The sequence below is a fragment of the Peromyscus eremicus genome, unplaced genomic scaffold, assembly GCF_949786415.1.
Source record: "Peromyscus eremicus unplaced genomic scaffold, PerEre_H2_v1 PerEre#2#unplaced_120, whole genome shotgun sequence".
Classification (NCBI taxonomy): domain Eukaryota; kingdom Metazoa; phylum Chordata; class Mammalia; order Rodentia; family Cricetidae; genus Peromyscus; species Peromyscus eremicus.
The window spans coordinates 246,660-264,147 of NW_026734359.1; the positions used below are offsets into that span (position 1 = coordinate 246,660).

A 17,488-nucleotide genomic window follows, 5' to 3' on the forward strand; every position below is an offset into this window, starting at 1 on the left:
TAGTGTGATATGGTCATGGAGCCCAGTGAAACTAAAATCTGTGTCATCAGCATGTGTGTAGTGGGTGTTGTACTCTCTGTTCAGTTGCTCAAAATGGTCTGCTATTACTGGGTATTAAAGATGGCCAGATAGCTGGAGTCTTCCACACAGAACATGAGTTTCCCTTAGAGCAAAGTATATTCAGGAAAATCCTTTGCAAGCCCCTTCATAGTTAGCAACGTCGACACTTGAGTTCCACTGGACACTCTAAATCAATGGTTATTTTTTTTTCCAATTTTCTGACCCTTTAAATCTTTAAATAGCATGAACAGTAGTTCCTCGTGTTGTGGTGAACCCTAAACATAACTGTTTCATTGTTTCTTAACTTTAATTTTGCTACTTTTTTTTTAAAGTTTTATTTATTTATTATATACACAGTATTCTGTATGCACACATCCCTGCAGGCCAGAAGAGGGCACCGGATATCATTACAGATGGTTGTGAGCCACTATGTGGTTGCTGGGAATTGAACTCAGGATCTTTTGAAGAGCAAGTAGTGCTTTTAACCTCTGAGCCATCTCTCCAGTCCTAATTTTGCTACTGTTATGAATTGTAATTCAAATATTTGATGTGCAGTATATCTGATATACCACAGCTCTGAATGCAGGCAGAAATCTCCTCAAATTCTGGCAGTGATGGTGGGACAGTGTGATTCTTAGTTTTGATTATCAGACTGAATCAAACTAGTCACCTGGAAAGAGGGAACTCAATGAGGAATTATATAGATCAGATTTTTCTTTGAACTTGTCTCTGTGGGATTTTATTAATTGTTAATTGAGATAAGACTCCCTAAAATGGGCAGAATCATTTCATTGTCTCCAACCTATACTGTGTACATATGAAGAAGCTAGAGCATAAGCATAAGCAAACAGGTAGCATGAGTACATTTGTTTATCTCTGCTCTTGGCTGTGGATGTGACATGATTAGCTGAGTTCCTATCCTGATTTTCCAAAAATGGAACTATTACCTGGAATTGTGGGCTATGATCAATTTTTCCCATTATAAGGTGCTGTGCCTGATAATTCAGTGCAATAAAGATATTAAGAAAGGACTATATGACAGAGGGGTTTTCACAAGTCAGTGAGATGTGTGTTTCATGAAATGCTCAACAGCACCTTATCTGTCTCAGAAGAAGAGATCCTACTTTCTCCTGAACCCAACCTGTGTTTCCCTGTCACAGTTTTACAAAGACTCAGAGACACCCAAAGACTCACAAACCACTTCACCCTGTCAATAAGTGTTCCCTGAAATTGTCTTGCCATAACAAGTACCATGCTAAATTCTTCTAACGTGTTATATACAAGCTTCACTTCAATGAATGTATTTTTCTTTGAATTTCCTGACCATTGGAATTTTCAGATATGAGGACCTGGATCTGAATTCACTGCCTTGACAATGAATTTCAATCTTATGCTATGTCCTTCCTTGAAGGTCAGAAGAGGCTCCTTAAATCTGAGACAATGTAGCACCATAAATTCCAGGTATGCGGGGGTATAAGTAATGATTGGCAATGTGTCCACTAGTTACCTTATGTTGGAGATTAACTCCAGGGCTGATGTACATAGATCCCTGTGAAAACTTGTCGGTATCACGCTAACTTCTGTGCCTCTTCAACAAGGTTTCTGTAAACGGATCTTTGACAAATTTCCTCCTTTGAAAGTAAATAGACCTTATCAGATGTGAAAAGTCACTTTGATTTTTGTCCTTCTCCTCCTAGGACATGAAACAGGCCCTTTTGAGCTACATGAAAGGTTATCCAAGGAGAATAAGATCTGAAATATTCACAGATACAGGTTTAGAATGCAGGTCTGAGGAACAGAGTGCAAAACAAGGGCAGGACAGCAGGAACACCCAGGAAATTCTTGGTTATGTCTTTGGCAGTTTAGCCTCTCTGCATGCCAGTTTCTTCTACCTAGAGAAAGATGGGTTGGGATACACCATGGAGATGGGGGCTGTCACAAGGCATGACTTACAAAATCACTTCCTTCATAAGTGGGACTTTTTTTTTCATGTTTCTTTTTGTGTGTGGGGTTACATGCTAGCATTTATATGTGTAGCTAGAGTTTTCCTGCCTGGCCCACAGTCAGGACAAATCTTTGTCACCCGCCAGTCCCACAGCCACTCAGACCCAACCAAGTAAACACAGAGACTTATATTGGTTACAAACTGTATGGACGTGGCAGGCTTCTTGCTAACTGTTCTTACAGCTTAAATTAATCCATTTCTATAAATCTATACCTTGCCACATGGCTCATGGCTTACGGGGATCTTCACATGTGGCTTGTCATGGTGGCGGCTGGCAGTGTCTCTCTCTCTCACCCTTCCACTTCCCAGAATTCTTCTCCTTGTCCTGCATATATTTCCTGCCTAGCCAATGGCCAATCAGTGATTTATTTACTGACCAATCAGCAACACACTTGACATACAGACCATCCCACAGCATATATGAGCTAAGTTGCATATCTATTTCTGGAGAACATCTCTTTCTGGGTACAAAAGAATCAGATATTAAACTTAAAAAATGCTGAAAATTATGCTTTAGAGCAGAGAATCACTTCACTTGGTTGAAAAAAATTAACAATTCTCTTCATGACCATTATCAAATATTGTGCGTGGCTCCTGTCCTTTACCATTTGGAAAGAGTCACCAGCTAGCTATTCTTTATTAATTAGCCACTTTCAGATGCTAAAAGTAAAGAAGATGGAGAGGGAAGGTAGAAATCAACATGTTTGATCCTAAATATAGAGTGATGTTTGCCTGTTGTAATCTCAGAATTCTAATCCTTATCTGGCTAATCTAACAACAAATAAGTGCCACCTGTGCCCATTGTTGTATTCTTTTTTTTTTGGGTTTTTTTTTTTTTTTTTTTTTTGGTTTTTTGAGACAGGGTTTCTCTGTGTAGCTTTGCGCCTGTCCTGGAACTCACTTGGTAGCCCAGGCTGGCTCAAACTCACAGAGATCTGCCTGGCTCTACCTCCTGAGTGCTGGGATTAAAGGCGTGTGACACCACCGCCCGGCTCCATTGTTGTATTTTAATAAAAGCACATAAACGATTTTGGTGACTTACTATAACTCATGTAGTATGTATTGAGTCCAGCTATTAATAATTTCTTCTCTGTCTTGCTATTCTTATTTGGAACATTTGTTTGTTTGAGTGGAAGTGAACCGCCCCAATTTAAATTGGAGAAAAATTTTTAAATAAACTACTGTAACAGAATATGTTTGGGAGTTGTAAAAGTTTTTCCACTAAAAAAAATCAGAATTTAAGAGGATCCTGTTACATGCTGGGGGCAGACATCAGAGTCAGCAAAGATTGCAAAAACAGATTTTATTTCTTTTAGCACTTTGATGGAAGAAGCACTTTATTTTCTTTAATTTTATAATTAATTTAATTTTTCGTATCAGCCATGTATTCCCCTGTCCTCCCTTCTATGGGTCCCCCCCCCTCGCTCTCCCCCAATCCACCCCCCATTCCCATCTGCTCCAGTGCAAGGACTCCCCTGGGGATTCAGCTCAGCCTGGTAGATTCAGTGGAGGCAGGTCCAGTCCCCTCCTTTCTTCACCCAGGCTGAGCAAAGCTCTGGGCTCCAAAAATTTAGCTCATGCACTAAGGACATGTTCTGGTCCCACTGCCAGGGGGCCTCCTAAATAGTTCAAGCTAATCAACTGTCTCACTTATCCAGAGGACCTAATCCAGTTGGGGGCTCCTCAGCTATTGGTTCATAGCTCATGTGTTTCCACTAGTTTGGCTATTTGTCCCTGTGCTTTTTCCAATGATGGTCTCAATATCTCTTGCTCATACAATCCCTCTTCTCTCTCGCTGATTGGGATCCTGGAGCTCCACCTGGGGCCTGGCCGTGGATCTCTGCATCTGCTTCCATCAGTCATTGGAGGAGAGTTCTAGCACGACAGTTAGAGTGTTTAGCCATCTGATCACCAGAGAAGGTCAGTTCGGGCTTTCTCTTGACCATTGCCAATAGTCTATTGTGGAGGTTTCCTTGTTGATTTCTGGGCACTTCTCTAGCACTTTTCTTCTTCCTATTCCCATGGGGTCTTCATTTATCTTGGTCTCTTTTTCCTTGTTCTCCCTCTCTGTTCCTGATCCATCTGGGACCTCCTGCTCCCCTAAGCTTTCTTTCTCCCGACACTTGCCGTTCATTAACTCCCCTCATGTTCCGTTTGCTCATGTAGACCTCATTCATTTCTCTGTTGTTGGGTGATCCTTGTGTCTTTCTTAGGCTCCTGTTTTCTAGGTAGTCTCCCTGGAGTTGTGAATAGCACTCTAGTCATCCTTCGTTTTACATCTATTATCCTTCTATGAGTGAATACATACCAAGTTTGTCTTTCTGAGTATGGGTTACCTCACTCAGGGTGATTTTTTTCTAAATCCATCCATTTGCCTGCAAACCTCATGATGTCATTGTTTTACTCTGTTGAGTAGTACTCCATTGTGTATATGTACCACATTTTATTTATTCGTTCTTCAGTTGAAGGGCATCTAGGTTGTTTCCAGGTTCTGGCTATTACAAATAATAATGCTATGAACATAGCTGAGCATGTGCCCTTGTGGTATGATTGAGCATTCCTTGGGTATATGGCCAAGAGTGATATAGCTGTGTTTGGGGGAGATTGATTCCCAATTTTCTAAGAAATCGCCATATTCATTTCCAAAGTGGAAAAGTACAAGCTTGCATTTCCACCAACAATGTAGGAGTGTTTCCCTTGCTCCACATCCTCTCCAGTGTTTTTGATCTTAGCCATTCTGATGAGTGTAAGGTGGTATCTCACAGTCCTTTTGATTTGCATTTCCCTGCTGATTAGGGAGGTTGAGCAATTCCTTAAATGTCTTTTAGCCATTTGAGCTTCCTCTGTTGAGAATTCTCTGTTTAGCTCTATAGCTCATTTCTTAATTGGACTGTTGGATATTTTGATGTCTAATTTCTTGAGTTCTTTATATATTCTGGATATCAGTCCTCTGTCAGATGTGGGGTTGGTGAAGATCTTTTCCCATTCTGTAGGCTGTCACTTTGTCTTGTTGACTGTGTCCTTTTCTCTACAAAAGCTTCTCTGGTATAAGAGGTCCCATTGATTGATTGTTTCTCTCAATGACTGTGATACTGGTGTTATATTTAGGAAGTGATCTCCTATGCAAATGCGTTCAAGACTACTTCCTACTTTCTCTTCTATCAGGATCAGAGTAACTGGATTTATGTTGAGTTACAAATTAATGTATATATAAATTTTGATATAAAATTCACACTTTAAGGAAAGTTTAAAGAATCAAAATATCATCAAAGTATTATGAGAACAGTGGCAATAGAATCGTCCTTTAATTTTGGCTTTCTTCTGCCCCATATCAGTTGATTCTTCTGACATGATACAGAGATTAAGCATTTTCTTTTTAACAACATCCTTGGCTTTAAAGAAGGAGAGAGTCATTATCCAACTCCAAAGCCAGCTTTAATTTTTAATTGGTCTGGGACTACATAAACACCGTTTGTGATAAGTGTTTGTAGAGAAGAGCAAAAACAAACAATTAGGAAGACTTATGAATTTTATGTGTGATGTAATACCAACAGGCCAAGTTACTTTAAATTGGATGGTCATGCTGGTTGAGGAACTATTACCTCTTCTAATTAAGAGGTCTGTCTTGTTCAAATCAAACTTTTATCAATTTTTTTTTTCTAGAGCTGATGATCAAACCCAGGGCCTTGTGCATGCTAGGCAAGCACTCTACCACTGAGTTAAATCCCCAAGCCCATAGTTTTGGTTTTTTTTTTTTTTGGTTTTTTTTTCGAGACAGGGTTTCTCTGTTTAGCTTTGTGCCTTTCCTGGATCTTGCTCTGTAGACCTGGCTGGCCTTGAACTCACAAAGATCTGCCTGGCTCTGCCTCCCGAGTGCTGGGATTAAAGGCATGCACCGCCACCACCACCGCCCGGCCCTTTATCAATTTCGAATGTATTTATAGCTTACCTTCTCTGATAGAAACAAAAGCAAAACCTCATCCCCAATGTAACACATATCCTGGTTTCCATTCTGAGGTCAGCACATCCTTAAAATATACAGGCTGATTTAACTCTGTAGTTTTATTTCTATTATCCAAAGTCTCTCCGCAGCTATTGTTCCTTTCTCATTAGCATTGAGAAAATACAAAGTTAATAAAGCATTATGTGGCTGGGAGGTGGTGGTGCACACCTTTAATCCCAGCACTGGGGAGGCAGAGGCAGGTGGATATTTGTGAGTTCAAGGACAGCCTGGTCTACAGAGCGAGATCCAGGAAAAGGCGCAAAGCTACACAGATAAACCCTGTCTCAAAAAATCAAAATAAATAAATAAATAAATAAATAAATAAATAAATAAACAAATAAATAAATAAAGCATTATGTAACCTATTTCTAGGGAATTTTGTTTCTCCTTTTTGTTTATTTAGCATACCCTTTAGAGTTCAATTTGATGTTTCTATGACTGTTTCTCCTGTAGCATTGTGTGGTATTCCTGTAATATGTTTTATATTGTAATAAGCAAAAAACTGTTTCATTTTAACAGAGACATAGGCTAGATATTGTTAGGTTTAACATATATAGGTATACCCATGATGGCCATAACTTCTAGCAATTTCTGGATTACAGAATCAACCTTTTTGAAACTCAGAGCAGTTGCTCATGGAAATCTTGAGTAGGTATCAATGGAGGGATGTACATGTTTCAATTTTCCAAATTCTACAAAATGAAATGCATCCATCTGCCAGAATTAATTCCTCTGAGTGCCCTTTGGGTTACATCCTGTGGGTAGTGGAGTCTGATTGTAAAATTAACAAGTAGGATATTTCCATATAATTTCCTTAGCTTGTTTCCAGGTTATGGAAAAATCCTTTTTTAAAACCTCACTATTGACATGATTTTTTTATGAAACTCTGAGGCCACCTGTAAATTTCTTATCAATAATTGATCAATCTCATTTTCTTGGGCAAGATCTTTAAATTCTTTGTCAAGAGTTTTCAATTCCCTTAAAAGCTCAACATGTTCCCTACGAGCCTGGAGGGCCCGTCCCAGTGAGCCGAGATCTGGGACAGGGGGAGCCAAGTCATCAAGAATAGGCCCACAAAAATGGGAAGACACAGAAACATAGGGAGGGGCCATTGCAGAAGGGGGAACTGCCGGAGATTTTTGAGGTGGTATAAAAAGGCCCAAGGACTCCTGTGTTAAGGAGAGATTTTTGCAGGGGGCCAGTCTGGATTAAGGTAACGGGCCACCCCTTTCTCTAGGGAAGCCTCCTTGGTGGGGTCTAGAGAGGAGATAGAGGTCAAATTAACAGAGGGATGAGGATGGGCAGGAGCAGACTCCTGGGGATTGTTAGGTTTAAAAGTCGTGAGCATCCCCTCTTCCATAGAGCTCAGGTCATGAACCAAGAGACAGACTGAAGGCGGGCCAGAAAGTGCTCGGGGGTCTTAGGGCAGGTAGAGGGGGAGCGAAAGGCTTCTTTGGAGATTTTTTCTCCTATATTAATAGGCTTTTGTATGTCAGGGGAATATTTATAGACCCTGAGAATGTCATTAATAATCAACAAAGGCTTTAAGATCTTTTTTCTTTACCCTAGTTCCTTGTATCTGCTAAAACCATCTCAAAAATCTAGTAAATAGAAGAGTAAGCCTCAGCCTGTCCTGGCATTTCCAGTTAGCAGAAGCCAGACCTCTGGGGACTCATCCAAGGTGGCCACCCAGAGCGGCCCCTCAGGGGGTTTGGAAGATCAATGGGAGGAGGGGGAGGGGTGGAGGCGGCGGCCGAGGCCGCGGAGGAGGAGCCCTCACCAGAGGACCCCACGCCAGGACAGATTTATCACAAATTAAATTTCTGCCTTTTGAAAAGCTGAAATCCGCCTGTGCTCAGTATGGTCCTCCTGCTCCTTTTACATTAGCCTTAGTGGAAAACCAGAGTGAACATTGGTTGACCCCTAATGACTGGTATTTTCTTACCCATGCGGCTCTTTCTGGGGGTGACTTTGTCCTCTGGAAAATAGAATTCACAGAAAATTGTCAAGAAGTTGCTCAAAAAAATATTGAACAGCCATCCTCAAAAACTTGGACACTAAAGAAACTCCTCGGCAACCCCCCTTACGATACAAAGGCAGCACAGGCAAAATTTTCTCCTGGCCTCCTGGCCCAGATTCAAAACTCAGGGTCCGGGCCCGGAAACGCCTGCCCCAAAAGGGCTCAGCTACCACCTCATTATCAAAGATTCGTCAGGGCCCTGATGAACCTTTTAGTGTATTTGTCTCTTGCTTAAATGATGCAGCTGAGAGACTTTTTGGGTGGAAGAAACAGGAAAGCACCTTTGTTAAACACTTGGCCTTTGAAAATGCAAACCCTGCCTGCCAGGAAGTCCTCCGCCCTCATAAAAACAGAGCGGACCTGTCTGAATATGTGAGACTCTGTTCAGGTGTTGGCGCTGCCCATGCCATGGGATCAGCTATAGGTGCTGCCCTCAGGGCTTCACAACAGCCTGGAGCCCGCACCTGTTACTTTTGTAAACAACCAGGACATTTTGCTAGGGAATGTCCCCAGAAAGGTCACAGCCTCACGCCCTTAGCCCAGCCAGCTCAGGAGGCTGCCTCTATGAGGCCCCTGCCTTCCACTCTCTGTCCCCACTGCAACAAGGGCCGTCATTGGCTACAGAATGCAGGTCAAAAGTCAATTATGTCTGTCAGCCCCTTCCTGTGCTGGGTGCCAGGAAACTTCCAAAGGGGCCAGCCCCTGGCCCCAATGCCTCCAAGAGCGCTCCCTGGGGCCTTGAGGTCCACTCACCTCCTGCCTCCCCAGCCTCAACAAATTCTCCCACCTCAGTTCCATTCTCCTCCTTCTGGAGAGCAACTCCAGACAGTGCCAGATTGGACTTGTGTGCCGCCGCCACCGAAACAGTATTAAACTCCCTGGAAGGGGCTCAGGTCATCCCTACAAAGGTGACAGGGCCCCTACCTCCTAATGTTTGTGCGCTTGTCCTTGGCCATGCTTCTGCGGCCCTCTGAGGGGTCCAGGTCTACCCTGGCATAATAGATAGTGATTTCACAGGTGAAATTAAGATTCTGGCCACTGCTGTAAATGACATGGTCACAATTCCTCAAGGTATGCGCCTGGCACAGCTAGTTCCTCTACCCTCTTCTGTCTGTGATAATCCCTCAATTACAAACACCCCTCGGGGGTCAGCTGGATTGGGCTCCTCGGATGCCTACTGGGTCCAGCCTGTTACACAGGATCGGCCTACTCTCACCCTTACTATAGAGGGAAAGAAGTTTCAGGGTATCTTTGATACAGGGGCAAACACCACAGTCATTTCACAGTCTCACTGGCCGTCTGCTTGGCCACCGGTTCCATCCCTCACTGATTTAAAAGGAATCGGTCAGTCTAATAATCCTTTAATTAGTTCGAGGACACTTTCCTGGAAGGACGAGGAAGGAAACCAAGGGACTGTCACTTCTTTTATGGTTCCACTAATGGTGTTGCAGCCTTTGTGGCCCAAGGCCACCCTACCTCCTTCCTAACGCCTTTCCAGTCAGCGCAGCTGGTTGAACTTTCAGCAATTTTAAAGGTTTTTCAGACCTATTCTGATCAACCTATTAATATCTATACAGATAGTGCCTATATTGCCTTTTCCATCCCCTTGTTAGAAACCTCTCCAGCCATAAGGCCTACCTCCAACATCACCCCACTTTTCTCCCAGATTCAACAGCTTGTCCTGACTCGCCAACACCCATTTTTTATAGGCCATATTAGAGCCCATAGTGATCTTCCTGGACCGTTAACTGATGGCAATGCACAGGCAGATGCCACCACCAGGCTAACTTTCCCTGTCATGGTTGGCTCAGTCCTACAGGCCCAAACTGCCCATAAGATCCACCATTTAAATTCTCAGACCCTCCGTCTTCTTTTTAAGATCTCTAAACAACAGGCCCGAGAAATTGTCAAACAATGTCCCTCTTGTGTTGTTTCTCACCCTGCCCCACACTTGGGAGTCAACCCTCGAGGCCTCCTTCCCAACCAAATCTGGCAGACAGATGTTACTCATTGCCCTGAATTCGGCAGACAAAAATTTATTCATGTCTCTATGGATACCTTTAGTGGCTTTATCTTTGCCTCTCCTCATGCTGGGGAAGCCACAAAGGATGTTCTTTCTCACCTGATTCTTGCCTTTTCTGTCTTGGGAAAACCAGCTAAGATAAAGACAGACAATGGCCCTGCTTATACCAGCACAGGCTTCAAAAAATTTTGTGATAGTCAACAAATTATTCATACCACAGTGATACCTTACAATCCCCAGGGACAGGGCATAATAGAATGAGCCCACCAAACCCTAAAGACCTGGTTGGCTTACCTCAAGTCTTCTAACCTTCATTTTACCTCCCCCAGAGATCAATTGAGCCATGCTCTGTTTGTTCTCAACTTCCTCACCTTTGATGCTGCAGGGCACTCTGCCGCTGACAGGCACTGGCACCCTTCTCCAGATGCTACCCGGCCACTAGCCATGTGGTGAGATCCCCTCACAGGGCATTGGAAGGGCCCCGACCTGGTCCTTATATGGGGACGAGATTCGGGCTGCATTCTTGACCAGATATACTTTGCTCCCAGATGGTTATCAGAACACCTGCTTAGAGCTGTAAATATACCTGATCTGCCCAGGAGAGATAGCCCCTCTCCTGAGGAAACTAATTCTGTTTCAAATGCTGTCCCTCAGGCAAGCCCTCCAGGCTGTTGTCCTCACCCACAGCAACACCCACCAGCCCTTTAGCTCTGTTATCACTCTGCTCAGAGTTCCTGTGGGGGGACAGTGGGAACTTTACAGAAAACTGTGTTTGAGACCTTTCACACAGTATACAAGTCCCACAGTCAATCACGTTCTGGGCTGTGACACTGCTTGTCACAAATCCAGTCTGACAGCAGGGGTCATGTTTCCAAGGGCAGTGCTGAATTTTCATCCAAGGTGTCAGAAAGGCTTGTCAGACCTGCTGGCCTTGGTGTCACAGGCGGTCATAGCCATGTTGGGCCATTGTTGACACAGCCTGTGGCTGGCAGGTAGCACAGCAAACAGGGTAACACCAGAGATGCCACTCAGGGCACTTAGGTCCCTTCCACCTAGACTAACCTATTATTCCTCAGATCAATTCCTAGATCTCTAAGAAGAGAAGCCGCGCTGAGACGACTGCCTTGATGGGAGCCTGTTACTGCCATCACCTTAGCAGTCCTTCTGGGGGTTGGAGCAATGGGAACAGGCACAGAAATTGCCTCTCTGGTCCTGTCCAACCAACATTACTCTGAACTTCGACTGTCCATAGATGAGGATATTGCCCAATTTGAACAGGGAATTTCTGCCCTCAAGTCATCCCTTTCCTCCCTAGCTGAGGTAGTTTTACAGAACAGGAGAGGCCTGGATCTCCTCTTTCTACAACAGGGTGGCCTTTGTACTGCGCTCAAAGAGAAATGTTGCTTTCACACCGGGGTAGTCAGGGACAATATGGTAAAGGTCAGAAAAGGACTAGAAAAAGAGAAAATGAAAAGGAGAACAAGAGCTTGAGTGGTTCCAGAATTGGTTTTCCAACTTCCCTTAGCTAACAACCCTTCTTTCCTCCCTCCTAGGACCTGTTGTAGGCCTGCTCCTGGTCCTTGCCTTTGGGCCATGGGCACTTTCCTGGCTCACCCGGTTCATCTGAAGCCAAATAACAGACCTGCCGGCCAGGCAGATCCAGGTTCATTACCACTGCTTTGATATGCAGGACTCTAGGGTTGAAATTTCGTCTGACGAGAGATGCCCCACACAGACCCCTTCACTCGGGGGAGGCTGCACCTGTGTGTGGGAAAAAGGCTCACTCAAGGCATGATTGGAGTGCAGCTGGGACTGCACAGGCTGGGGACCATGGTACACCAAAATCCCGAGAGCCTGGATTATATGCCCTGTTGCATAGCGGTTGTGCAGTAGCAACCTTGCGCTTACCCATTTCCGCTCCCTCAAAAAACTGCATGGTCCATTGATTCCCGCACTATGGGGACGCCTGTGGTGCTTGAGTCTGGAGAGACATTCCCTCTTGGACCCTTTTTTCTCAACCTTTAGAGGGATAGGGCCTCTGTAATCCTCCATGAAAAGCCTCTTTCAGAGCCCTCCTTTTAGACCATTCCAACCTGGTTTATGTTGGCCCTTAGATTTATTACTAAGAAGGGGGAGATGTCAGGGACAAAGACAGAATCTCTAAGGACAGGCAACTAGATCATCTTATAGTCAGGTTGCCTAGCAACAGGACATTGAGGCAGAGCACTTGACCCTTTCACCCTGAAAACATCCTATACTAACATCCTGTTAGCTTGCCCCACCTTATGCAAATAACAGCTTCTTGCTCCCCCCACCCTGCAGGAACTATATAAACCCTCTTGGAGAAAAATAAAGTTGCACCTTGAACAGAATCTAGACTTGGTGTATTTCCTTTGTATCTCCTGTCCCTATCATTCTGTCCTTAGAATGGTTGAGAACCCGTTGAAGCCCTGCAGGCAGGGCAATGAGAGAAATTGTATGAACTAACTACAAAGAAGAAATAAGATAGACAAGCTATTGGCTAACGACTTTAATCCCAACACTCCAAAGCCAGGTGCAGGTATATCTGCCTCTGAGTAGAATGCCAGAATAGTCTATGTAATCAGGTCCAAGACAGATAGAACCTAGATGAGCAATTGTCCTTGTGGTAAGATGGAAGAGTAACATTGGGTATATGCACAAAGTGGTAAACTGGATCTTGACGTAGATTGACTCCAAATTATCTGAGGATATCATATTGATTTCCACAGTGCCTGTATAAATTTGAACCTGTGACAGCAATGAATTCCCTTGCTCCATATCCTTTCTAACATTTGCTGTCACTTGTGTTATTGAACTTAGCCATTCTTACAAGTGTAAGACGAAAGCTCAAAGTAGTGTCAATATGCATTTGCCTGATGGCTAAGGATGCTGAACATTTTTTTAAGTGTTTCTCAGCCACTTTAGATTCTTCTACTGAGAATTCTATTTAGAGGTATACTCCATTATAATTGCATTATTTGGTTTGTTGTTGAGTTTCTAGAGTTCTTTATTATCTTTTGTGAGAAAACCCAGAAGCACATAGACAAACATGTTGTACTCACTGATACATGAAAATTAGATGTTAAGTAAAGTACGCTCACAATAAACATAGTTAATCACAGTACAATCCACAGATGCATAGAGGCCAAGTAAGAAGAGCAGCTCTAGGGTATATGCATGAATCTCACTGGGAAAAGTATATAGAATAGATTTTGTGGGTGCACTGGAGACAATTGGAGATGGGAACAGGATTGGTCAGGTGAGTAAGGAAGGGACAGAGAAGAAGACAGGGAGAGATAACTGGATTAGGGGAGATTTTAGCAGGAGACATGGACACAGTGCAATGCAAACTTCATGGAACCTAATAGGGTAACCCTAGTGAGGAGTCCTACTTATCAAGAATTCAGAGGCTGGCTGGGTAGTGATAGCATATACCTTTAATTCCAGTGCTCAGAAGGCAGAGGCAGGCAGACCTCTGTGAGTTTGAGGTCAGCTTTCTCTAAAAAGTGAGTTCTAGGACAGGCTCCAAAAGCTACACAGAGAAAAAATAAACAAACAAACAAAAAGAATACAGAGGCTGAACCAACCATCTTCTGTAACCACACAACACTCCCAATGGTAGGATTGGGATACCAAGCTAGACACAAAACACTCAGCTAACACTTGTCCTGCCTGAAAGATATGCTGGAGCAATCATGGCTCAGAGTGTCTAGCCAATGAATGACTAGTCTAAATTGAAGCCCAAGCTATGAAAGGAGGCTCATGCCTTACAAAGCCTAGATGGATAGGAGCTGCAATAGGATAATCCAGAAAACTAGGAAAGGACCAAGTACCACTGACCAAAGAAAATACAATGAGATGATCTAAAACTATATTCTGTTATAATCAAAGATTTGTGCCTAGCCTAATTGTTATCAGAGAGGCTTCTTTCAGTAGATGATGGGAGCACATACAGAGATCCCTACCCAAACATGAGGATGAGCTCTAAGAATCCGGTGGAAGGAGGGAATGAATATTGTAGGATACAGAAGGGTTGTGAAAACAAGAAAATCTTGGCCCATAGAATCAACAAAGCAGGGTGCATAGGGGTTCAGAGAAATTGAAGTGGCAGTCGTGAAGCCTGTATCGTTCTTTGCCAAATCCTAGAAAGGATTTTTTTTTTTTTTGGTTTTTCGAGACAGGGTTTCTCCGTGTAGCTTTGCGCTTTTCCTGGAACTCACTTGGTAGCCCAGGCTGGCCTCGAACTCACAGAGATCCGCCTGGCTCTGCCTCCCGAGTGTTGGGATTAAAGGCGTGCGCCACCACCGCCCGGCCTAGAAAGGATTTTAAAAAAAAATTTCTTAAATAAAAGAAAAGAAGAGAACATAGACCAGATAATCTACTAAGTAGGGCTCACAGAGGCTCACAGGGGCTCACAGAGACTGAAACAGCATTTACTACCTACATGGGTCCACACCAGTTCCTCTACATATGTGTTATTCTTGTATAGCTTGGTGTTTTTGTGCAACTCCTCACAGTAGAAGTGGGTGGTGTGTCTCTGACATCTTTGCCTACTTTTGAAATCCTTTAACTCCTACTATCTTGTTTCATCCAGCTTTGATATGAGGGTTCCTGCCTAGTCTTTTTGTCACTTGTTATACCAATATCTGTGTTAAATCCATTTTAAAAAGTCTCTTTTTTTTCCAAGTCTGGACACATGAAGCAGAAACTGGTAGAACTCTTCAAGTTCCAGGCCTAGCCTATCTACTGCTTAGTGAGTTCAAGGTAAGACAGGGTTAGAATGTCAGACCATGTCTCAAAACACACGCACTCAAAAATTTCTACTCAGTAAACTTCAGGGCTGTTAAAAAGGTTTGACAAATAAAGTACTCACCTTGCAACTATCCCTTTACTTCTATCTTTTAAAAACAGCTGCCACAATGCATGCTTCTAACCCAGTAATTTTAAGGCAAGAAAAAAAAAGGCAGACAGAAGAAATCTTGCAAGGATATTTACATGTGATAGTAAACTAAGGACCTTGTCTCAAACATGCTGAAGGGAAAAGACCAACAAGCAAAATGTTCTCTGACTATTATAACTAAACCACAAAACACATGCATACCTATCCACATATAAATTAGGACACAGATAAAAACAGTCATAAGCAAATAAATAATAAAATTACAATTGGATGATGTGGCTCATGACTTTTATTCCAATACTTGGGCAGCAGAGGTAGGCAGAGTTATGGGAGTTTGGGGCCAACCTCATCTATATTCTGAGTTCACGGACAGCTAGAGATACACAGAGAAACCCTTTCTCAAAATAAAATTTCAATTCTGATTTGTATTGTCTCATTCTGAAATAATTTTCCAAAATGAATTGAAGTGTCTCAGCTTAACCTCTGCAGAGGTCTCATGGTTCAGGACAATATCACTTAAAATCCTTTCAGGGGTCAGCCACTGGTCCCTGTCAAATCATTCTCAGAAATAAATATAGCTTAGTATGGTAGCAGAGCCAAGCAGTTCTCCTTGAATTCAAGACATTTTGGTCTATGAAGGGAATACGATAGTAAGGCATTCCTCAATAAACACAGACACACACACATACACACACACACACACACACAAATATAGTTTAATATATTTTGCTTTGTTGTTTGAGACAAGATCTCATTAGAAAGCTCCAACTAGCCGGGCATTGGTGGTGCACGCCTTTAATCCCAGCACTCGGGAGGCAGAGCCAGGTGGATCTTTGTGAGTTTGAGGCCAGCCTGGGCTACCAAGTGTCTTACAGGTTATCTGGGAGACTGGACATAGTTTAAACATATATGAGATCTCAAAGCCCACCTCCACAGTGACACACTTCCTCCAATAAAGCCACACCTTCTAATAGTGCCAACCCATATGAGCTTATGGGGGAAAATTCCATCCAGACTACCACAGGTACTAAGTATTAAAGTTCACAAAGAAGTATGATACATCCTGTGTGAGAAAACAATGAACCCATTTTATTGAGAAAGACTAAAAGTATAAGTTTGTTTCTATACCATAATTTATTAGACCATGAAAATTTTGGTAGGGCTCACCTAAGGCCCCATGATAGATTAAGTGAAGTATTCAGCACACATTTAACCCAGTGTGGGAATAATGACAAGGTTGCTCCTTGTCCTCGAAGTAAACAGGGAGTGTAGTTGTGCACTTCTTCAGCAAACATACTTAGAACAGGTGAGCAGCCTTGAGGAAGGAGTCTTAGGACCTTAGTTAGAAATTAAGAGTGTGAATTTTGTGTGATGATCATCAGCATCATAAAATATAATTTTTGTCACACTAACTACACATATCTTTCTTGCTCATGACATTACACTTTTGCCCTAGTTCTTCTCCAACACTTGTTGTCAGTTGTTTGGCAGGCCTTTGCCATTCAGAATGTAATTACCACAACTCTTTCCAACAGACCAAAACCACAATCTATAGAAACAGCAATAATTTATAATATCAACAAGCTCCATAATTCTCATGACAGCCAATATAACAAAAGTTTTAAATACAAATAATAAATGCCTCAAACAATAGTAATGAAATTATTTGCCTTATAACATTTCCACTTTTACCAAGGAGCTCACCTATGAGGATCACCCATGCTGTCTCAGGAACATCCAAGACTGTAGCAATGTTTGAAGTTTCAGAGGCAATGGGGGCTCCTGGAAAGCTAAATATGGCAGCTGGGCAACCAAGAAGTATTTGAAAGGCATATGGAATCAAAATGAATCTGGAGATTGGCTTATAGACTAAAGAATCAGAAGACAACCTGGTAGCAGGAAAATCCTTAAAAAAGGTGGGTGGATTTCTGTCTCACTTTTCCTGCATCAGGTTCTCACTTATATGACCATGGCAAGCGCTTCATACATTATTCCCACCACCCAGCTAATTCTAGCAACTACAGCAGCAACACTGTGACCTTCACATCTCTGGGTTTCATCATCAGCCTTTGTTGACTCCTTGTCCAGATAGATCCAGGTATAGGGGTTTCCAGCGACTAGTTGCAGGGCTGCAAATGATCAGGTCAGGTGACACTCCATGAACACCTCCTTCAGTTCCACAGATTTTTGAGATAGGCAAGAGAAGAGCAGTGTTGGTGCGCAAGGCCTGTGAACTTTTGCAGCCCTGTATTTCTACTTCCCTGAGCCAAGCCCACAAATTACCTACTAATCACACCCTCTCCCTAAAGGAAACTCAACAGAAATTCCTCCAGTCCTCTCCTCACAAGCACTGCAATCTCCAGATGCATCCCCCAGGCAATTCCTTCACAAACACACCCACAAAACATGCTCACAGACATTCCTCCTCCCTGGAAATACCCTTCCAGACACTATTT

The 17,488-nt window shown here is 43.0% G+C and overlaps 1 protein-coding gene across 1 annotated transcript in view; it reads right to left on the reverse strand.

Moving 5' to 3' along the window:
• The window catches only part of LOC131901605 (uncharacterized), a 270,045-nt gene that overhangs the window by 22,136 nt on the left and 230,421 nt on the right, over window positions 1-17,488 (reverse strand). The gene's annotated exons all lie outside the window — the stretch shown is intronic.